Here is a 24,161-nt window from a genome sequence, read left to right as displayed (position 1 = left end):
AGCTGCCTGCCCGCTGCCATCTGGGCGGGTGACCTGTTTATTCCGCGGAGGGGGGTGTTGAGGTACTGCAAGATAGCCATAGAGGACTTGTCCGTGTCGAGGGTGCCGCTGCTGCCCGTGTTCGCCATTATTATCCGCTTCCCAATCTTGACTGCGGCCTCTGCCCTGCCATTGGACTGCGGGTACTGGGCGGATGACAGACGCACAGACACGCCCCATAACTTGAAGAATTCCCCCATTTCCTCACTTGCCAGATTGGTGCCACCGTCCGTGGAGATTTGCTCCGGGGCCCCCCATCTGGCGAAGTAGCGACGTAGCTGAGTCTTGATGTGGGAGGAGGAGGTTCCGTGGGGGAAGTAGGCGAGCTCCAGCCACCCTGTGAGCCTGTCTGCGTAGGCCATGTACGAGTGTCCGTCGTGCTGAAACATATCTGCAACCGTCATCTGGAAGGGGTACTCTGGGGGCGGCGTGATAATGAGTTCCTCCGCGGCCTGAGATGGTGCGTGTACATCGCATTCTTCGCACGAGGATCGGTGATACTGCAGGTCCCCCTCGAGTCCAGGCCAGTATACCGTCTGGCGCGCTCGTCGTTGCATCGAGTCCAGGCCTTGGTGCCCCGCGTGTAGGTTGGCAGCCACCTGCTGACGGAGAGGCTCCGGGATAACTAGGCGAACGTTGCCCTGTTCGAACGTATATGTCACCAAGTCTTGGGTAACAGCCAGCCTTTCCCTGACACTGTAAAAGGGCCGAAGGCACGCAATTTCCTGGGACTTCCTATCGGCCCAGTCCCCGGCCAGGACTCTGGCCGTGAGCAGCTGGTACACGGGGTCGATGGTGGCGGCGTGTCTAACTCTCGCCTCGTCCACGACACAGCTGTCGTGCTCCACTGCTGCCACGACGGCGGCCGCCATGGTGTCGGTGAGATCTTCGTCGAGGTCCATGTCGTAGGCGCTGGGATCGGCCTTTAAGGCGGGGTAACGGGACAGGAAGTCCGCCGCGCTGTTACGCTTCCCTGGCAGGTACTTGACCCTGAATCGGTACTGCAGAGTTCTCTCCTTCAGCCTGAAAAGGCGGGGGTTCGAGATTTCCGTGAGGGCACGATCCCCCAGTAACTTGGTTAACGGGCGGTGGTCCGTCACAACGGTGAGGTTGGGGCACCCCAGCAAGAACAGCCTCGCCTTCTGGAGACACCAGGCTACGGCAAGGGCCTCCCCTTCCACGGCGGCGTAGCCAGCTTCAGCGGCGGTGAGATGGCGGCTGCCACATAGTGCCAGGCGCCACCCACCCGTGCAGCAAAAGGGCGTATTGGCGGAGCTGCATGAGCAGTACTGTTGAAGGATGACGAACCCTATGCCTTCTTTACTCCAGTCGGTGATCGCTGCTGTGGGGCGGCTCCTGTCGTAGTAGGCCAGTCCGTCCTTCGCTAGTTGGCATATCATATCTTGGGCTTGATGAAATTTGGTGCGGAGTGCCTCGTCCCAGTACACTGCCTTCCCCGTTGGTTTTTTGAGGAGCTCCCTGAACGGATTCATGATAGGGGCTGTTGCGAGGAAAGGCGCCAGCTGGTTGACAAATCCGTACCAAGCCCTTATGTCGGTGATAGAGGGCTGACGTGGCATCGGGAAGTTCTTGATGGCCGCCAAACGTTCCTCTGTTGGCTTGTAGGCCTCCCAGCCCAGGTTGAAGCCCACGAAGTCTACTTCCCTTCTGGCGAATTGGAATTTCTCCGGCTTAAGCGTGATACCCTTGGCTGCGCATGTTTCGAGGAAGTCGTAGGCATGCCAGAAGGCCCCTTCGATGTTGTCGTCGTAGAGTAAGGTGTCGTCCACGCACTTGTATTTCCTCTGGATATCCTGGATGGCGTCGTCAAACCGCTTGGTATACGCATCGCCAGCGGAGCAGTGCCCCATGGGTGTACGACGGTAACGAAACCTTCCCCAGGGGGTAATAAATGTGGTTAGATCGCGGCTTTCTTCGTCTAACTCCACCTGGTGGTATCCCCAGTACGCGTCCGCCACGGTCTTGAACGTGTGCTTAGGAACCCCGGACACCATGTCGAATGGGGCAGGGGTGTGATGTGTCTCCCGTAGGCAAGATGCGTTGAGGCGCTGATAGTCGACTGTACGGCGTGGCTGTCCTGATTTCTTGGCGACGACCACCATACGGGCGCACCATTCGGTTGGCTGCCCAGCGGGTACCGGTTCTATAACGCCACGGGCGGCATCTTCTTCGAGCTGGGCCTTCACTTCTTCTTCCCAGTGTTTCGGCACTGATGCTGGGGTATGGCATGCGTAGGGCGTAGTTCCTGGGAGCAGGTGGATACGGTGCGGTTTCCCCTGCATCACTGGTAGTGGTTTCCTGGCTGTGTTGAAGGTCGTTGTAGCGAAATGTTGTAGGAGCCAGGCTTCCAACCTGGCCGCATGTTCCTCCTGGGGTGGCATGGGCACCTCGGCAGGTCGGGGTGGTACCTGGGCGGCCCGCCTGGCTGTGCCATCGAACAGGCTCACGTGTGCCACCGCGGGGGAGGGATGGGGGAATTCCTTGGGTATCAGCGTTAAATCCTTGCAAGCGTTCAACGACAGAAAGAGGTGCTTTGCTGACTGCACGAAGTACACGTCCTGCTCCGTGGTGCGACCTTGCAGGGTGACGTGGCACACGGCAGATCCAAGGCACTTCAGGGGAAGGTTCGCCACATCACGCAAACCGGCCCGGGGTGTGAGAGCTGCTGGGCGAACTTGGAGGTGCGATAGTAAGGAGGGCCCGGCCACACATACCTGTGCCCCAGTGTCCGCCACGGCGGTGACTGGCACTCGCACTCCCGTATCGTTGTGCACGACTGTCACCTCCACTACTGGGTGGCGGGCAAGGTTGGCGCCTGCAACAAGCACAGCACTAGACGTAGCACTAGACACATCCGTCGGGGATCCTGCTGATTTTGCCTGTGACTTCCTGCAGCATCTGTGATAGTGGCCCTGCTTGTGGCACCCGTTGCATAAGACGGATTTAGCGGGGCATGAAGCTCTACCAGGGGCATGGCGCCCACCGCAGTTCCCGCAGGAAGGTGGTGGGGGACCCCTGCCTGTGCCAGCGACGGTTGCACTTGGATGATCTGCCTCAGGCGTTTCGCTGCCAGCTGCACAAGCAGATTCCCTCCAGTTGCATTGGCGAGCAGCGGCGTCGACGCGGGCCGCCTCGTATGCACAGCACTTGGCCCTAAGGGCACTAACACTATTGATATCATTGCTACACTGGTATACATGGCGGCGCATAGCCTCGTCGCTTAGGCCCACCATTAACTTGGGTAACAACATATATTCGGCCAGATTGCACTGACACTGAGGGCACTGGAAATTGCAATCGGTGGCCTTCTGAGAACACTTTAAAAAATAATCACTGACACTTTCTCCTGGGCCTTGTACTGCGTTAAAAAACTCCGACCATAATACGGCACGATTTGTAGAACGCAACACAATATCGCGAATGAAGTCCATGGCTTCCGTAGCGGTGAGGTTGCCCCATTCCTGTGACGTGAATCTGGCATCTAGCGCCCGTTGCAGAGGGGGTGTGCAATATAGCCTGATGTGGTGGACGACCTCGTGGGGCGGTAGTCTGCACAGTTCGATCCAGCATTCCATCGACCTCCTCCAGGACCTGAATGCAGCGGGCTTCAGCTCAATTTCGCACTTCTCTGGGGCTGCAGACGCGGGGACACGAGGTGCAGGGGTCGCATGTGTCGCAAGCCGGTCACGGAGAGCGTTGATCATATGTTGCTGTGCCGCCATGGCTTGCCTGGCTTCTTGCAGGGCAGGGACAAGTCCACGGGGGACGACAGGGCGTGCGGCCCTTGGGGTGGACTGCATTGAGCGGCGCTGGAAGGGCATGGTGAGGGTCGCGTTTGTCCTTGATAATCACTGCGCCATATTGGATGTCAAGATAGGACTAGAGATACACGATGCTGGAGACATGTAGTTTAATGCGTCCTCAGATACAAACTGATGCTGTTGCTCTCTGCAACCGGCACAGTGCCACTCACTTGGCGCCTGCCCGCCATGGGAAAACATATCTTACTGCAGGTACTCCATCAGTTATTAAATGTTTAACATAATTTTAAGATTAAACAAGACCTTGTAAGTAAAGGTTTAAATGACAGTTTTTTAGTTATAGTACTGTATGACTTTCTGAAACCCAATAATGGGCTGGTGCAATATACAAGGGCAAACAGGATTACAAACCTATGCCTGTGAAACATTGTGTAGTTTGAAAGATTGAGTATTTTCTGATAATTACATGTATGGAAAAGTGTCTTCAGGAAGCCTCAATTTTTAACTTATTTTTGGGGAAACCTTGCTGAACAATAAACTAAGTGATGTGTTTATGCTGTGTACATTAAAATTGGCACAGCTGAGTAACAAACCCAAAACTATTTGCGTATAGGCTCTGATGTCAAAGCAAGGTAGTGACCAGGCTTCATGATATCAATTTTGGCATTCTAGTTGGACAAACAGGGCCAGTATAGTTGAATAGACAAAACAAGGGCTTTAGATTGAGGACACTAATTTTATCTTTGTCATCTCTTACGCCTATTGACACAAAGGGCCCTAGTTAGATTTCACAAGTCGTTATCTTGGAGATTTTAACTCTACTTCTCCATTCATTATCTACTTCACACTTCAGTCCTCAGCCATGTAGGCCTGGGTCTTCCAATTCTTCTAGGGCTTTGTGGAGCCCAACTTAAATTAAATAAAATTAATCCATAATTTTTTTTGTATGGAGACTTCATAAAGTCTCGTATTGGATCTGCAAACTTTCACAGTAAGAGATAGATTGGTAGCATAGTTTTGCAATGTATGTGTCCTATAATAGCAGTTTGCCAAAGGTTATAATGAAAACCATGGGAATCTAAATATTTTAATGGTTGTGGTATTTTTAAATTCTATAAGGAGAATGAGAGAACTTAAGGTCTGTCCAGACAGGAGCACAATGTTCTGCAAAGGAGTAACTTGGTATTGAGAGGCTGTTTACTTGAAAGTTTTTGCATCGGCTTTTTGGATGCTATTTTGCCAAGAATTTCTTGAACTTGACATGCTCCTTGAAAGTCTGTTCTATCAAGGGTGACACAGATATAGACGATGTGGAGAGTTTTCCAGTTAATTAGTCTTAAATTTAAATTTTGTAAGTCTGCCTGCTAAGATGGTATGAGCGTACCCGGGGTTCCATAGGGTTTGTCAGATGCCATCTTTTGTAATTGTAAGATGATGCCCTCGTTGGTCTTCCTTTGTTTTAAAGGACACCTGCTATGTAAAGGTAGTGGCATATACAAACATCCGGTTTTTGTAGAGTTGTGGTAGGTCATTTGTGTAGATGTTTAATACTACTACTAGAGAGCCCTGGAGAAAGTTGTCTTGATTCCTCCACCTTCTGTTGCCATCTACTTCCATAGAAAGATGTGCTACAAGAGTGATCAGATGGTGTGTACAGTGGTGAGGGTCATTTGGGCTACCTTTAAAGAGGAGCTCTGTTGTTGACTGTCGAGGCCGCTGTGAGTTTGTCAAACAACCACCTTAATTTGCTTGGTCTCAAACTAGCCTTCAATAAATTGGGTTGGTTTCAAGACCTGACAGCAGCATTGTGTGTCAGAAACCTGCTTGGTCTAATGCAAGTTGCTCTGCTTTGAGGGGTGTTAGGATGGACATTATCATGCTTTCATAATTTGCAATTGATGCAGAGTAAGGATATTGGTCCATAGCTCTTAAGGGGTCCAGGCGGCTATTGCTGTTTTTTAAGGACAGTATTTTGACATTAATATCACTTAATAAGGTGATGACAAGTCATCTAACATCTAAACTGCATAGGATTTTTGGCTCGGACCTTGGGTTTTTGCAATGCCATTGAGATTTATACTGAAAATTAGTGCTTTTCAAATTCTATCTCCTCCCTTGATGCTTGATATTAAGACCTGGGATTGCTACCCTATAGACCTGATGTATACCTCCAGTCAAATATGAAACAAAAATTTGAAAAAAAGGCTTTGATTTTGTGTCAAATTAAAATGCTATATCTGTAAAACTAAGAGAAGATAGAATTTGAAGGTGTATACATATAGTTTTGAGATACGGCTGTTTTAAAGTTTTTCTTTGTATTTTGACTAAGATATATTAATAAATCATGATTATGAATTTTGTTCATTTTGGGATATGTATTAATAAACCAAAACAGTTATGTATCATAATTAGATCATAAATGAAGATCCCTTTGCTCAATATCTTGATTCTTTAGGCTCCTGGTCAGGGGAGACGGTTGCTCCTTAATCCAGTACACAGACACCCTCTGAACTCTCGCAAATATTCTCCTTCCTTATTTTAACAAGATGTTGAAGTTCTTCCGGAAACTTACCGATGAAAAATCCAGTAAATGTCAGAGGTCAAACAAAAACGTGTACTGAGGTTTGTGCTGGCACTGAAGGGTGTAATCATAATTCCTGTCCTGTGACTCGTGGAATCTATACAATGTCATTGCTCACAATTTATTAAAATATATTTACAGTATATAAAATTATGATAACAGAAGAAATACTGCATTTTCTTGTAGGGTAACTTTTACTAATTACCCTTTAACCATGAAAGTAAGAGAAATTTTGACTATATATCTTATACCCTTCATTGCTATACGTAGCTCGGTGAATTTTTCCGGGATTTTGCGTTTTTCGTCGTATACCCCTATATATTGGTATACCGGCCGGGCCCCTCAAATGGGCTTGGATCCTTGTCAGGTTTGAGGAGAGCCACAACTGTTGCTCTAATCTTTATCCTCAGGATTCGATATGTTAATGCACACTGAAATATGCAAGCTACCAAACCCTAACCTTCTCTGAAATGCAGAATAATTTACACTGCAATTCCATCTGGACAGCTTTCCCCCAAACTGTTTTGTAACACTGTAATTAGTTTGTGGTAAACGGTTCAAATGTATAATCAACTTGTGACATGAGCCCTTGCATGTCTTATTTCATCTTATTCGGGTATCCCCTCTCGGATTGGTTGTTGGGCTTTCCATTGAAAGTTAATGGGCTACTTCATTAGGGGTGACTGCTGCTATTCTTGCTGAATGCCAGTTTTCAAGTTGAGCTTTGATGGTGCTCAAGGGCTTTTGACTGTTGAGGGTCATGTCGATGTTTGTTTGTTATGGTTTCTTTCCAGTGTTCAAGTCTTTCATGGCATAGTGATAATAAGTTCTCTTAGGTCATTGTAGGCTTGTATACACTTCAGTTTGTATTGATCCAAGAGACCAGAGATGTACAAGGCTCTACAGCCTCTGGGAATTTTTTCTTCTGCAGCTTCAATTGCCAGTGACTGGAAGGCTTCATACCGCTCAGTCAGGTAGGATATATGCAATTTAGTTTTCAATTTCAAATGTAAAACCTTCCCAATCAGCCTTATGGTAGGTTGATCTGTGGGTTTCATTATTTTGTTTCGCGGAGTTGTACAACTAGTTTAATGCCACTGGTCAATGTTGGGATTTTGATATTGGGCCCATGGTTATCGAATGATAGGCGAAATTTTGCCTGGACAAATGCCAGATCCTAATTGTACCTCTCCTCCATCGTGCACTCTGAAGTGGTGTCATCTTTTGCATCATAAATGATTGCAAGAGGATTAGCAAGGGGCAATTCCTTTATTGCATCTCCATAGCAGTTGGTGCTATCATAATTCCATAGTGTTGTGGCTACCAAAGTCCCCAACCATGAGATAGAGCATACGGTCAGGGATGTTAATCAGGGCCCGTGAGAAGTTAGGTGGATAGTAGACAGAAGTGGTGTTCCAGCCCATCCTTGGATAAGTTTCTTCATGAATGATAGATTTTTTGGTAGCATATATTACACTAATGTGATTAGGGCTTTAATGGAAGATCTAAGCCCATGCCAGGAATTTTAGGGAGTCGCTGATCCTTCTCTTTTGGTTGCACAGTACATCAGCCATCAGGTTAGTGAGCAAATCTTTGTTTCAGCACTTAGTTGATAATGAGCTTGCTCTTCTTTTCTGAGACACGAGTTTATTCTTTTACGCCACCTCTTAGGCTGGGTTAGGGGGTGTGGTGTATCAATTGGTCTTTGTGAAAGTTTAGATTAACAGTGGCACCCTGTGAAGGGTTGCTACAGGCCCCTATTTTTCAGATAATCTTATATAACTTAAGAAAAAGTGAAATGTATGCAAGTATCTCTTGGGATGTTTATCAGTGATGATCTAATTGGGATTATTGGATTTGAGTAAATAGTGCTAAAAAATTTTACTTTATAAGCTTAGATTTGCTTAAAAATTGGTTTTGAGATTATAACAAGACTGGGTTTAATTGTAATAAGAAAATTTGTTTTTCTATTGTCGTAAGATGATCAGGGCTGAGCTTTTATAGTAAATGTGCTTAGGGTAAATTTTTAGTAAGATGATCAGGGCTGAGCTTTTATAGTAAATGTGCTTAGGGTAAATTTTTTTTATAGTCATCCCTTTTTGAAATATATTATTTTTCTTTAATTTGTTTTATAGTCTTATCCCTTTTTGAAATATATTATCTTTAATTTGTTTTATAGTCTTTTCCCTTTTTGAAATATATTATCATCATTAATTTGTTTAATAGTCCTATCCCTTTTTGAAACACTTTCTCGGATCGATCACACAAGTATATGTAGTCTTGAAGGGTGACTTTCACAATCCACTTATAAAGAAAGCTACTCTTAACAGTGTAACATAATTTCATCTTTAGCTACAAATTATTATAGTAATGGGTATTAAAATTGATGCAAAACATGTAATACTTTATTTGAAACTTGTTAGTAATATATCAAAGTCAAGTTTACCATTAAATGTGAAGGGGTACCTTTTTAAAGTTTAAACTTGAAATGGATTGAGTAATTTTTGTAAGGCCTACATCACTGAATAAATATGCCAATTTTAATTTTGAGAGGCTGTATTCAAGACTTCAAAAAAGACGAGCTCAAGCTTGGACAGTATTTTCATTTTTGCAATGTTTTTTTTGCAAAGAATGTCCTTCACTACTATTAACCCTGGATAGGTACGGTGGGTCGTCCGCGACCCCGAGCGTAAAAAAAAAAAAACAGGTTTTTCTCACGTGACTCACCCCCGTGACTGAATTTGTGAGTGATCGACCTGCAGTAGGTGTCTCGCCTACACGCTCTAGTAGTGTCCAGATGTGCATTGCTGTAGCTGTACTCCTTCCCCGATTTCTGAGATGTGTCGGGGTCGAGCGCGACCGAGTTTACCCTTCTAAGGTAATTTGCATAATTATCAAAGTTATTACGTATTATGAAATTGTCGTAGAATGGTGCAACTTGTATAGGTTATCAGTTGTGGAAAGTCTTGGTGGATTGTTTGGCTACCATGTGCATGATTTTTTTTTTAGTTAAAATGTCGTTCATCACCACGAGGACCATTTTACCGCGAGTGCCCCTTTTTCATTTTTTATCATTTTTTTGCCAAGTCATTTTTCCGTTATTGCCGAATAGTGTCGTAAAACTTTTGCTTTTTTAGTGTTGGAAAGTGTCTAGATGATCTGGCTACCCATACGTGACTTTGTTTTGTTAGATACGACGTAGTTATTGGTATATTGGGTATTTAACTGCGGTTGCCAATTTCTGTTTTTTTTCAATATTTGTAAAAAATTTTACGTAGTAAGGAATTGCCGTATATTATTCATTTTTTTTCATGTTTGTGTTAGAAAGTGTGCCTTGATGGTTGGGCTAACACGTGCATGTCTTTTTTTTTATCTGAGATGCCGTATATTAGAATGTTGGGCATTTTACCGCGAGTGCCCCTTTTTAATTTTTTTTCATTTTTTTGCCAAGTCATTTTTCCGTAAGATATTGCCAAATAGTGTCGTAAAACTTCTGTTTTTTTTTTTCAATATTTGTAAAAATTTACTACGTAGTAAGGAATTGCCGTATATTATTGATTTTTTTTTCATGTTTATGTGTTAGAAAGTGTGCCTTGATGGTTGGGCTAACACGTGCATGTCTTTTTTTTTATCTGAGATGCCGTATATTAGAATGTTGGGCATTTTTCCGCGAGTGCCCCTTTATATTTGTTTTGCATTTTTTTTGCTTAGTCATGTTACCGTAAGGAATTGGCAAGTAGTGTCGCAAAACTTATATTTTTATAGTGTTGGAAAGTGTTTCTAGATCTGGCTACCCATGCCTATTTTTTTTTAGCCAGATATAGCGTATATATAGGTATGTGTTCGATTTTCCTGTGATTGCCATTTTTTTTTTTCCATTTCTTTCAAAATTACTACGTACTAAGGAACTATCACAGAGTAATGATTCATTTAGATGTTTATTTGTCGGAAAATGTGCCTTGATGGTTTGGCTAGCACGTGACTGAATTTTTTTTTTTCTGAAATGCCGTATATTAGAATGTTAGCCATTTTTCCGCGAGTTCCCCTTTTTATTTGTTTTGCATTTTTTTGTTTAGTCATGTTACCGTAAGGAATTGGCAAGTAGTGTCGCAAAACTTATATTTTTATAGTGTTGGAAAGTGTTTCTAGATGATCTGGCTACCCATGCCTATCTTTTTTTTAGCCAGATATGGCGTATATATAGGTGTGTGTTCGATTTTCCTGTGATTGCCATTTTTTCGTTTTTTCCCATTTCTTTCAAAATTACTACGTACTAAGGAACTATCACAGAGTAATGATTCATTTAGATGTTTATTTGTCGGAAAATGTACCTTGATGGTTTGCCTAGTACGTGGCTGAAATTTTTTTTTTTTCTGAAATGCCGTATATTAGAATGTTGGCCATTTTTCCGCGAGTGCCCCTTTTTATTTGTTTTGCATTCTTTTGCTTAGTCATGTCACCGTAAGGAATTGGCAAGTAGTGTAGCAAAACTTGTATTTTTATAGTGTTGGAAAGTGTTTCTAGATGATCTGGCTACCCATGCCTATCTTTATTTTTAGCCAGATATGGCGTATATATAGGTATGTGTTCGATTTTCCTGCGATTGCCACTTTTTCGTTTTTTCCCATTTCTTTCAAAATTACTATGTACTAAGGAACTATAACAGAGTAATGATTCCTCTAGATGTTTATTTGTTGGAAAATTTTGTTTACTTCTTTTTTGATTGAATATCAAATTTTTTTAGCTAAAATATTATATTGTTTTACATTTTTTTTTTTCGATTTTATTTCCCTTCAAAAAAGTTTTTTTGGGTCAGAATTTTAATTTTATAGTCGTAAAATAATCGACAATTATCCAGCAACCCACCATACAATTTTTATGCATATCCAAGAATAATTAAATTAGTAAATAACACCTTGAAATTGACATACCCTTCCTACATTTCAAGTGGCAGATTAGGGAGTCTGAGTCAGTGTGGTTGGCGGCCATTTTGTGGACATATCTGAAGCGTAAGTTGCCCTATCTATATATATTCTTGTTCCCTATAGAATTTGTGATATTTTGGTATATTTTCACCTGCATAAATATCATATTATATATTAAATATATGTATTTTTTTACGAAATTTCTAAGTACTCAAAAAATTACCTTTAGATATGGCCCCTGATATAAATGTAATTTACAAAATAATGAAGATGTGTTTACATATTTCTATTCTAGGATAACATATGTTTATTCCCTAAAAAAATTAGCCACTTCCTATTTCATTTGGGTACCCAAAAAAATTCATGAAATTTGGACATTTTTTTGGCCAAAAAAAGTTACCCTTTTTTTCTCATTTCAGATCTTCACCTCCATGGGTCTGACTTCATCCAAAATACATCAAGATGTGTCCTAAACATTCAAGAATCAATTCCTAAAAGGATTTGTGTATATATGTATAAACTTTTTTTTTTATGAATTTTTATGTAAGGTCTTTTTTTTCTACTTAATTTTTAAAAATATTTATAATAAATAGTTTTTCTGCAGATGAGTAGTATTTCTCTTTACAGTTGTTTTAAGCATTCATTGAAGTTTTTTTTGGCAAAAGAAAAAAGGAGGTTACTGCAAAAACTGATTTTTCAAGAATTTTTTTTGGCGTCGGGGTCGCGCGCGTCCGAGTATACCCTTAAAGGGGTGTCCGAGGAGCGTACCTATCCAGGGTTAATGATCGTAATTTGGGCAACAAACGGTGACACAAGTAGGGATGAGATTCTTAAGTTTATCACCTGCCACTAATTGGGATTGCTTTTTTTTTTGCTTTTAGCAACTAAAAATATGTGCAGAAAGGGTAGTTATGCCATCCCAAATACAGTCAAAATGTTTTGGGATCCATTGTTGTTTGCTTGATTTCTAAATTCTGATTTGTAGCCATCTTGCAGTTTATGTTGAAATCTTTTATTTCCTTTTTGCAGTTCTAAAGTGTAGCTGCCATAATGTTTCAATGCAGGTTTTTTATTTTAAACTCTGCTCACCATGACAATGTTGTTGGATTGCTCTGGACTGAAACAGCCTTTCTCAGCCCAGTGTTCAACCAAGCCATTTCCTGTGTTTATGCATAGATTTTGCACTTTGCCACCAGTATTGTCCGGGTGAAAGAAATTAGGCTAATCTAGATCTGGTGCCCCTGTTTGTTCAGTGTCTTTTAGTCTCGGTGCTGATGTCCTGACCACTGCTTCCCACTACCCATCATGGTCTGGAAACGGTTCGCCCATCGGTCACAGTGAAGCCCCTTCCACACAAATGCAGGGCTCCCCACTCTAATTTGTCTGTATTCGCTTGCTTTGAAACAGTTACCAGATCACAGTCCAAGGCAGGCAGGCAAACTTTTTATTTGGATCACAAGCAGGACAGAGGGTAGAGTGCAGAGTTGTATTTGACAATGTGGCCCCTAGTCGGGTACCCATCCAGTGCCTCAGCAGGTCACTTTGATGGTTTGTCTGTGGTTTTCTAGTCTATGATGTCATCTACGCTTGTGATCGCCACACACAACACAAAATTGGTAACTCTGCCTGCCGTTCACTTGCCACTCGGGTGGAAGGGCTTAAGATTGCTGTCGCATATCAGAGCAGTTCCCGTCAGGGAGTTGGGTAGGGTAACATTATGAGGAGGAGCAAATAAATGTGCAGAACATCCTGGGTAAACAACCTCATTGTACTGTTGTGTTCAGTTTGTGCAAGAAACTGATACCCTAGCACTTCCATGACTCCAAAAGTACAATAACTATAAACCCGGCTATCGATTTCTCGCTCTTCCCCATAAAATTTCATGTGCAATGTTATGTAAGGTTTTACCTTTTAAAAAGATTTGTGAAAAGTTTTGGTCTATTCTCATGTTAGTTTCACCTTTTGTTGTTTGGTAGTTCATCCGTATTAGTTGTGGGGCTCCTTAGTTTTTCAGATGGGTAGCAATTATGTTTCAATGCAGTAGTTTCAAGTTTAATTATAGACTTCATTGGACTGGAACAATATTTTCCTCTGAGAACGAAGCCCACTGGTTTGAGTAGCTATATACAGTATTAGACTGATTCTCAACTTTGTGATTTTGTCCAGTGAATAAGTTGACCATGGAGCTAATCAGTATTTGGTAGCAATGTTTGTTTCTTGTCACCATTCATGGTGTGGCGAATGTTTGCTGTCGTCCATTTGCATGGTTGTATGAAGGTACCCTTAAGTTATTTTACTCTACCTGCATTTCTGCTACCTTACATCAACATTAGTGTCCAATCCTTCATTACTGCCATGCCCCAGCACTTGGTCATATGACCCGATTCTCCGAATCTAATATCTTGTGAACTCTTGTATAATGAAAAATTTTTGGTCGTATTTGAATTGTATGGACGAAGAAATGAAGAGTACAGTGGCCAGAAAAAAATGCCTCGGTTCGAGTTATTGTAGATTTCTAAGAATTTTTAATGCTGCTAAACTTTCGAAGAGTTTCAGACAGAATGATTAAAGTAAATCTTTCATGAAACTATATCATAGTATTGTGTAGGAGATCGAGGTTTATTGGCCGTCAAAGTATCATTATCATCTAAAATACGGAAGATTCTGAATTTTATTAGGATGAAGCTTATGTTACGATTGATGAAGTAAACATTTTCTATGCTAAATTTTGGCACCTACAGAAGTGTATTAATTTGATTTCAAGCATTTAGTTTATATACTATATAACAATTGTTATTTCAAATGCTAATACAAGGTCCTGATAGTTCATAAAGTTTGGTTTAATTTTGGGCATTTCTTTAGTCACAATATTCACTAAGTTTGGTCACACTATTGCCACAAGTGTTACTGATGAGTGGCTAATACCAGCCATATTGCGACGACTGTTTGGTGCCCCAGTTAGCGAGGTATTTGTTGACCAAATTCCCCCACCTTTAGCACCTTTAGAAAAAAGTTTGTGATTTGAGGAGAGAAGACAAGTTCATTCCTGGGCAAAATGTGTTGTACTATAGCAGCTGTATTTTTAAATTTATTTCAGCTGTATTCTGAAAGCTATTCAACTCTTATTTGGACATCTTAAACTTCTATTTTTTTTTATTTATTTGTCAATGACCTATTATGTCAAGATTAGAAAACTAATCACTTGATCCCTCTCCTCCTCTTCCTATCTTGTTGAACTCTGACCTTTTACTTGAATCTCCATCACAAGGTGTTCTTTTTTTTCACAGCCACAGAATACTCTATCAGGTCCCAGTGGTAGGCGTTATGACCTAAACTGTTTAATTAAATTTAAAAAAATGTTGGGTGAAAAGTAAATTAGTTTTTGGTTTTATCTCAAATTTAATTGGATATTTATTACTCTAATTTTCCTGATTATCTTCATTTAATCTAATACCAACTACATTTTAGTTTCAGAAGTTCAGACTATGGCATACCAGCTCCGGTGGTGACTTCCCAAGGAAGGTATGAATGAATAAGTAACAGGGAGGTGGAGATGCGGTAACCTTATTGAAGTGGTTTTCATCTATGGTAGGTTTTTAACCCTTAAATGAATACAGAAATATATTTAAATTTAAGAAATTGGAACAAATCCATGGTTATCCAAGTGTTAAACATTTTTTCTTTGCCTCTTTTACCATTTCCTTTTCTTGTCATCTTTTAAATTATGGTGAAGCTGCATAATTTTTTTACGGAACCCATTTTTTCACAAGTATCGGTTGCTAATCTGGTCCTCTACAAAGTCGTGGGACACTAGACAAAACTTTAGGTCTAAATATAAGAATTTATTCAAGTTAAATATTTTCGTTAAAACTATTTGTATTACTTGGAAATAAATTTGTTTATGGTATTTAAAAGTATTGATGACAAAAAGGTGTTAAAAGTACATTAGATCTTGGCTAAATCTGGTTTTGATTGTGCAATAAATATTTGTCAATCGACATTTAATTCAATAAAATGAAGTTGAACAAAATTGGGTAATCAAATTATTTTATTTTTCAATCCTTCTTCAATCCTTCTTATTTATATTTTTAAGACTATATTAATATTTCATTCTTCAGGTACAAATGGATTTGGAGTAAGATATGATATAACCAGCAAGCAGTAGTAATTACAGACCACTAAAATAGCACATAGCAGATGAAGGTGAATTGGAGTTGCTGACAAGTAACAAAATAAGTGACGCAGATCCATGTTATGGGATGTTTAAGGCAAATAAATACACTTGACAGTTTAGCTACATTGTCGGAGGTTGGTAATCTGTTGACGTAAACTCCTACAGTCCCCTCCTCGACAAGATTCCAAGCTGGTGTAGCACCACGTTTAAGACAAGATTCCAAGCTGGTGTAGAACTATGACAACGACAGGATTTCAAGCTGGGGTAGAAACACAACTCCAGCCTCGACGGACTGCAAGGACACCTGATGGCACCTCTTTCAGACCTCTCCTCAACAGGCTGCGGGGCACCTCCTGCAGGCCCCTCCTCGACAGGCTGCGGGGCACCTCCTGCAGGCCCCTCCTCGACAGGCTGCCGGGCACCTCCTGCAGGCCCCTCCTCGACAGGCTGCCGGGCACCTCCTGCAGGCCCCTCCTCGACAGGCTGCCGGGCACCTCCTGCAGGCCCCTCCTCGACAGGCTGCCGGGCACCTCCTGCAGGCCCCTCCTCGACAGGCTGCCGGGCACCTCCTGCAGGCCCCTCCCCGACAGGCTGCCGGGCACCTCCTGCAGGCCCCTCCTCGACAGGCTGCCGGGCACCTCCTGCAGGCCCCTCCTCGACAGGCTGCCGGGCACCTCCTGCAGGCCCCTCCCCGACAGGCTGCCGGGCACCTCCTGCAGGCCCCTCCTCGACAGGCTGCCGGGCACCTCCTGCAGGCCCCTCCCCGACAGGCTGCCGGGCACCTCCTGCAGGCCCCTCCCCGACAGGCTGCCGGGCACCTCCTGCAGGCCCCTCCCCGACAGGCTGCCGGGCACCTCCTGCAGGCCCCTCCTCGACAGGCTGCCGGGCACCTCCTGCAGGCCCCTCCTCAGCAGTTTTTCCATGCAGCCTCCATCTGAAGTTGAAGTTCTCCATATGATGGTCTTCAGACAGCAACAACACAATCTAATCCAAATTTCTGCTTTATTCTTAGCGTTATTGTAGTAGAACATCACAGTGTACAGCAAAACAAACCTGCAAATTGAAAAAGGTTTTTAAATGTACCTTGCAACATTTATAAATAAATGGTTTTGAACAGAGAAAGTTTTTACTTGAACCCCTTTTTGTTCATATCATCCAATATGCCATTGCAAAAACCATAAAGTACCTAAATAAACTATTTATTTTTACTTAAGAAGTTTTAAGTACTGATAATTTTTATACCTTGAGAAAGTAATGCATAAACATTATATATGATATAGTGTGACCAGAAGTCATGGAATATTGAATTAGTAAAGTAAAAATTTTTTTAGTAAAGTAAAAATAAAGTAAATTTTTTTAGTAAAGTATTAAAAATAGAAAACTGTATTGCCAGTCCACACTCCAGGTTGGGCATCGACAAAACTGACATCAAATTACTCCAGGTTGGGCATCGACAAAACTGACATATAATTATGTCAGTTAAGTTCGCAACATCAAACCCCCAGCTTACACTTCTATCAAGATTTTTAATCCCCAAGGCAATTAGGCAGAAATTTTAATAAACTCAAAATACCCTCTCATATGATTCATGATTGGGCTACAGATATATATGACAATTGCAATGAAAAGCTTCCTACAGCCCATCAATTGGAGTTTAAAGATACTGTAGTTGACAAGTGAATAAAACTTAACTCCATTCAAACTATGTTAACTGACTCTGAAGCAAACTGTGTTAAGACAGGAAAGAAAAACCTTATATTATTTTTTTTTTCTGCTCAAATAAACCAGGAAAGCTAGTAGCTACGGTGTAAGAATTGCTCAGAAATATTAATGAACACTAATGGGACAAAGTAGAAGCAACAATATATATATATCCCATCAAAAAGAGATGGATCTGTTATAACAACGTTAGATGAAGAAAGGCAAAGTTGATAGCGAGTCAATGGGAGATATGAAAGATGAAGACATTGATGTACCCCTGAATAAATAGTGTTTGGAGTCGCAGCTGAGAGAGAGATTATTTTGTAGAATGTGGTGTGGAGGTAAAACTTCGATGAATGGGAAGTTAGGAGTGTTGGTGAAAATGGTTAAAAAAAAAAATTGGTCTTGACTGATTGTAATAATTACAGAGGCATCAAACTTATGTCAATTGTCATAAAAATATTTAGTATGCTCATTCTAGAGATTAGAAAGAGAAAGATTCATGAAAAGCAGAGAGATGAACAAGCAAGATTTCAAAAAGGTAGTTGTACTGACCAAATTTTTAATAAAAGAAATGTTGTACAGCAATGTGAAGAATATATAAATCCACTTTTGATGGCATTTGTGGACTATGAAAGAGCCTTTCATAGTGTGCAACGGCCAATTTTGTGGAGAGTCCCGAGTTGTATTGGAATTCCTCTTAAATATGTGAATTTGATTAAGTCTGTTCATGAGCATAGCAAGTGCAAAGTTAATATAAATGGAGACCCATCAAATAAATTTCCACTGAACAGTCGAGTACTGCAAGGGAATGTGTTGTCACCTATGTTGTTTATCTTCCTCACGGATTTTGTAATGTATAGAACAGTTGGGGATGAGGAAGAAGGATTGCACTGGATTGGTAACAGGAAATTAGCTGACCTAGAGTATGCTGATGACACTGTTCTTATTAGCAGAACGCCACAGGACTTGCAAAGCTTGCTTACCAGAGTGCACGAAATATCATATGAGGTTGGGCTCAAATAGAAGAAAGATGATGATAAGGGAATATCTAATGGAAGATGAAATATCATTGGAAGGGGAAAGGATTAATGAGGTGGAATCATTCAAACATTTAGGAACTATGATCTCTGGTACAGGATCTTTAGAATTTGAGCTTAAAGACTGAATAAAGCAATGGGCTAGGTTAAGTAAAATTTGGAAATCAAATCGCCTGAAATTACATATAAAAATCAGGCTATATATCAGTTTAGCTCGGTGTTACTGTATGGACATTTGTCTTATGACAATGAAACAATATTAAAAAGATTTTGTAAATTTGAAAACAAAGCCCTATGAAGAATATTGGGAGTTAGATAGCAGGATAGGATTAGAAATTAAACTATAAGAGAGATTACTCGAGTGCCATATGTGGATGAGATCATGGTGAGGGGCAGATGGAGATGGTTTGGGTATGCTCTTTGCACTCAGAGAGATTAGTTCACCAAACTTTCAACTGGTCTCTAAAAGGTACTAGAAGAGTTGGAAGACACAGGCCTACATGGTTGTGGACTATGAAGTGTGAAGTAGGAGGTGATGAACGGAGAAGTATTAATTTAAAAGCTCAAAATAGAGACGACTGGCGAAATATAAGCGAGCCCTTTTGCGTCAATAGGCTTAGGAGATGATGAAATAAAGCTGATGACGGGTAGCAAGCTTAGAATTTAAAAGTGCCAATGAATCACAGTCTCTATCTTGACCACTTAACAATATAGTCTCCTGCACTTTTCCAAACTTTTTCACTTAATTCTATATACTGCTTTTTTATATAGCGGTTTTATGAGAAATATTAATTCCTAATACATAAGATGAGATTCTTTTGTGACAAAGATTTACTTCAATGATTTCTCAATGCCTTTTAAAGTTATCATATATTGAAATAAAAATGCTATTACACAAGAGTAACTTTTAATTTTCATAATCTTATAAACAATGTTGATGGGAATAATTCTGCAAATTCATAGAAATTTCCAAACGTATCAAAATATACTCTGCATCTTGGTTCAAGCTATCATTTAAGAGGTGAAAATTCAAATAATTAAATTGCTATAAATATCCCCATAATGCATTAATTTTTCTGTTAAAACCATTTCTTGGAACAGAAATTATACCTTTATATCTATTTCAAACTAACATTCAAAATAAACTATGGCTTCAAAATTATTTAAAATATCAAAGAATTAAGAGACTTCAACACTTCAATACCTTGTTTCGAGGATGTAGGCTATGCCGATTCATTTATCAACAGCCATGGAGATCTTTCAACCAAACCGTCTTGCTTGTCACGTTCCTTCCCGTACCAGGACATCATTTTAGTTCGAAATTCAAGAGCATCATAAGGCAATCAAGCTGGAAGAGACCAGATGTTTTAAAATATATTCCAAAAAGTAAATTGTGTATTTTTTTATATTGTCAATTATCCTTTACTGTATAAAGAATTAAGTGTTAAAACTCGGATACTATATATAAAATTAAAGGAACTGGGTTTGATTAAAGATATGTTAACCCAAAATTAGGGAAAATGCAAATCGACAAAATTGACTAAATAGTTTATGAATAAAACTAATGTTGTAAGATATAAACTTGAAGAATAAGAATTCAAAAGTAAATGCTTCAAGCAATATACTCGAATAATCTCAAAAATTTGTATAAGCATAAAAATTTACTTCTCTTCAACAATATTGAGAAACACAAATAAAGTTTTATTTACTAAACAATTTATGTTTGGAATATAGTCACACTAAATACCCTTAAATTGCTTTAAGTTTTAAATTAAATAGTACACAATTTCTAGGCTTCAAAGATACAGATAACGGCATGCTTAATTTTTTAAAGTTATCAAAATCAGTCTATACACTATTGAGTGATTTAAAGGAAAAATATTTATACCTTCACTTAAAAAGAAGTTTTCCCATGGTTATTCAATACAAAAGATACATCGTCACCACAGGAAAAAAAGGAGAATGGTTTACGTCTTCTTGACTTATGGTTTCCTCAGATAGCTAGACGTCACAGGCTGACCAACTTATATTCGCAGTACTGATGTCAATTCTGCAAGACAAATAAGACATTAAAATCTTAAGGATATTGTATTTATTTGACAAAACTAAAGGTCATTGATAAGTTCATCTAAGTTACCTGATAATTTTTAAGCAGTATAAATTTATTTAAGCTGTAAGTAAAGCTTTAATTCATCAAGAATTTATAAGAATTTATTCAAAACTGAATTTCCAGGAATTCCCTTGGTATTATACATTAAGGGTACAATTTAAAGCAACTTATGTAATAATTACTATAGATTAATCATAAAATATTAAGTTATTATTAGCCAAGCTACAACCCTAGTTGGAAAAAAAGAATGCTATAACCTCAAAGGTTAACCCAAAGGCTCCAACAGGGTAAATAGCGCAATGAGGAAAGGAAATAAATAACTACTCGGATAATTATCTATACATCCTAAATAATTTCTTTCCACTAGAAATTCAAACTAAGCCATACTTTTCTATAACTGACCACAATATTTATGTGGTCAAAAAGGTGAACGGTTACATTAGCCTAAAGTCTGATAAAAACTTATTTTTTAGTCTATTTCCCTAAAAAGTTATTTGAGAATAGTTTTCATTCTGCATTCATAGTTATTTCTATACTGTAAGGTAGTCTAAGCTTTGAAAAAATACACAAAGTTCACTTAGAAAAGTATTCAATATTTGATTCAAACAAATAGAAAATCCAATGAAAATAACTAAGCTATTAAAATTATAATTATAAATAACAAATTTGAAAGTAATTTGTATTTTTCCTAACGATACAAACCTGAAGCTACTTATAAGGATTATACTTTTGGCAAAGCTGGAAGACTATCCTTAAGACTTTTAGCGAGGTGTAAATTACACTACCGCTAGTTAGCGATGGGATAGGTGTAATTTTTTTTTGCGGGCAGGACTTATCGAGGGACAGGTGATGGCAGGCCAATTTTTATAAATGAAAAAAAGGTTTGTATCGTTAGGAAAAATATTTTAATTATAAAATAAATTTTTGAATATACTTACCCGGTGAATATATATAGCTGCAACTCTGTTGCTCGACAGACAAAAAAACTGTAAAAACTCGCCAGCGATCGCTATACAGGTTGCGGGTGTGCCCATCAGCGCCAACTGTCGGCCAGATACCATACTCAATGTAAACAAAGACTCAATTTCTTCTCATCCCACTGCGTCTCTATTGGGGAGGAAGGGAGGGTCGTTTAATTTATATATTCACCGGGTAAGTATATTCAAAAATTTATTTTATAATTAAAATATCATTTTTAAATATTTAACTTAGCCGGTGAATATATATAGCTGATTCACACCCAGGGTGGTGGGTAGAGACCAGTTAAATATGTTTACATCATATAAGCTAAGAGTTTTTATTTCATTTTAGAAGTTATCAATATAACAAAAACAAAATAAATAGGTACCTGGTAAGGAAGTCGACTTAGACGATTACTCTGCCTTGTAAGTACGTCTTCCTTACGGAGCCTCGCGATCCTCTTAGGATGCTGACAGACCCCTAGGAGCTGAAATATCAAGGGCTGCAACCCATACAACAGGACCTCATCAAACCCCTAATCTGGGCGCTCTCAAGAAATGACTTTGACCACCCGCCAAATCAAACAGGATGCGAAAGGCTTCTTAGCCTTCCGGACAACCCATAAAAACATTAAAACATTTCAAGAGACAGATTAAAAGGATATGGAATTAGGGAATTGTAGTGGTTGAGCCCTCACCCACTACTGCACTCGCTGCTACGAATGGTCCCAGTGTGTAGCAGCTCTCGTAAAGAGACTGGACACCTTTTAAGTAACATGACGCGAACACTGACTTGCTTCTCTAATAGGTTGCGTCCATGATACTTTGCAGAGATCTATTTTGCTTAAAGGCCACGGAAGTTGTTACAGCTCTAACCTCGTGCGTCTTAACCTTAAGCAAAGATCGGTCTTCCTCACTCAAGTGTGAATGAGCTTCTCGTATTAACAATCTGATAAAACATGACAAAGCATTCTTTGACATAGGCAAGGATGGTTTCTTAACCGAACACCATAACGCTTCAGATTGGCCTCGTAAAGGTTAAGTACGAGCTAAGTAGAACTTAAGAGCTCTAACAGGGCATAAGACTCTTTCTAGTTCATTGCCTATGATCTCGATAAGCTTGGAATATCGAAAGATTTAGGCCAAGGACGAGAAGGTAGTTCATTTTTGGCTAGAAAACCAAGTTGCAGAGAACAAGTGGCCTTTTCTGACGAAAATCCGATGTTCTTGCTGAAGGCATGAATCTCACTGACTCTTAACCGAACACCATAACGCTTCAGATTGGCCTCGTAAAGGTTAAGTACGAGCTAAGTAGAACTTAAGAGCTCTAACAGGGCATAAGACTCTTTCTAGTTCATTGCCTATGATCTCCGATAAGCTTGGAATATCGAAAGATTTAGGCCAAGGACGAGAAGGTAGTTCATTTTTGGCTAGAAAACCAAGTTGCAGAGAACAAGTGGCCTTTTCTGACGAAAATCCGATGTTCTTGCTGAAGGCATGAATCTCACTGACTCTTTTAGCTGAGGCTAAGCATACCAGGAAAAGAGTCTTAAGAGTGAGATCTTTCAGGGAGGCTGACTGTAAAGGCTCAAACCTGTCTGACATGAGGAATCTTAGGACCACGTCTAAATTCCACCCAGGAGTAGCCAAACGACGCTCCTTAGTGGTCTCGAAAGACTTAAGGAGGTCTTGCAGATCTTTATTGTTGAAAGATCTAAGCCTCTATGCCGGAAGACCGATGCCAACATGCTTCTGTAGCCCTTGATAGTGGGAGCTGAAAGGGATCGTCCTTTTCTCAGGTATAAGAGAAAATCAGCTATTTGGGCTACAGAGGTACTGGTCGAGGATACAGAAACTGACTTGCACCAGTCTCGGAAGACTTCCCACTTCGATTGGTAGACTCTAATGGTAGAAGCTCTCCTTGCTCTAGCAATCGCACTGGCTGCCTCCTTCGAAAAGCCTCTAGCTCTCGAGAGTCTTTCGATAGTCTGAAGGCAGTCAGACGAAGAGCGTGGAGGCTTTGGTGTACCTTCTTTACGTGTGGCTGACGTAGAAGGTCTACTCTTAGAGGAAGACTTCTGGGAACGTCTACTAACCATCGAAGTACCTCGGTGAACCATTCTCTCGCGGGCCAGAGGGGAGCAACTAACGTCAACCTTGTCCCTTCGTGAGAGGCGAACTTCTGCAGTACCTTGTTGACAATCTTGAATGGTGGGAATGCGTAAAGATCCAGATGTGACCAATCTAGGAGGAAGGCATCTATATGTATTGCTGCTGGGTCCGGGACTGGAGAGCAATAGACTGGAAGCCTCTTGGTCAGTGAGGTTGCAAAGAGATCTATGGTGGGTTGACCCCAAGTCGACCAAAGTCTCTTGCACAAATCCTTGTGGAGGGTCCATTCGATTGGAATTACTTGACCTTTCCGACTGAGACAATCTGCTAGGACGTTCAAGTCGCCCTGGATGAACCTCGTTACTAGGGAGATGCCTCGATCTTTTGACAAGATGAGCAGGTCCCTTGCGACCTCGTACAAAGTCAGTGAGTGGGTAGCTCCCTGTTTGTAAATGTACGCCAAGGCCGTGGTGTTGTCCGAGTTTACCTCCACCACCTTGCCTCGAAGGAGATTCTCGAAGCTTATCAAGGCCAGATGACCGCCAAAAGCTCCTTGCTGTTGATATGCATGCTCCTCTGACTCGAGTTCCACAGACCTGAGCATTCCCGACCGTCCAGCGTCGCGCCCCAGCCCAAGTCCGATGCGTCCGAGAAGAGAACGTGGTGGGTATCTGAACTGCCAGGGGAAGACCCTCTCGTAGGCTGATATTGTCCTTCCACCAAGTCAGACAAGACTTT

The 24,161-nt window shown here is 40.9% G+C and overlaps 1 long non-coding RNA gene across 1 annotated transcript in view; it reads left to right on the top strand.

Annotated features, from left to right (window-relative positions):
- The window catches only part of LOC137636547 (uncharacterized), a 79,190-nt gene extending 63,719 nt beyond the window's left edge, over window positions 1-15,471 (top strand). Inside the window, exons 9-10 of the long non-coding RNA XR_011043147.1 lie at window positions 14,796-14,915; window positions 15,446-15,471. This is a non-coding gene — a long non-coding RNA (uncharacterized lncRNA). The remainder of the gene's footprint in view (window positions 1-14,795; window positions 14,916-15,445) is intronic.
- Window positions 15,472-24,161: the final 8,690 nt, after the last annotated feature.

This window comes from Palaemon carinicauda, unplaced genomic scaffold (assembly GCF_036898095.1).
Source record: "Palaemon carinicauda isolate YSFRI2023 unplaced genomic scaffold, ASM3689809v2 scaffold323, whole genome shotgun sequence".
Lineage (NCBI taxonomy): Eukaryota > Metazoa > Arthropoda > Malacostraca > Decapoda > Palaemonidae > Palaemon > Palaemon carinicauda.
The sequence above is the reverse complement of the archived record's forward strand: the minus strand, read 5'-3'. Positions and strand labels throughout refer to the sequence as shown.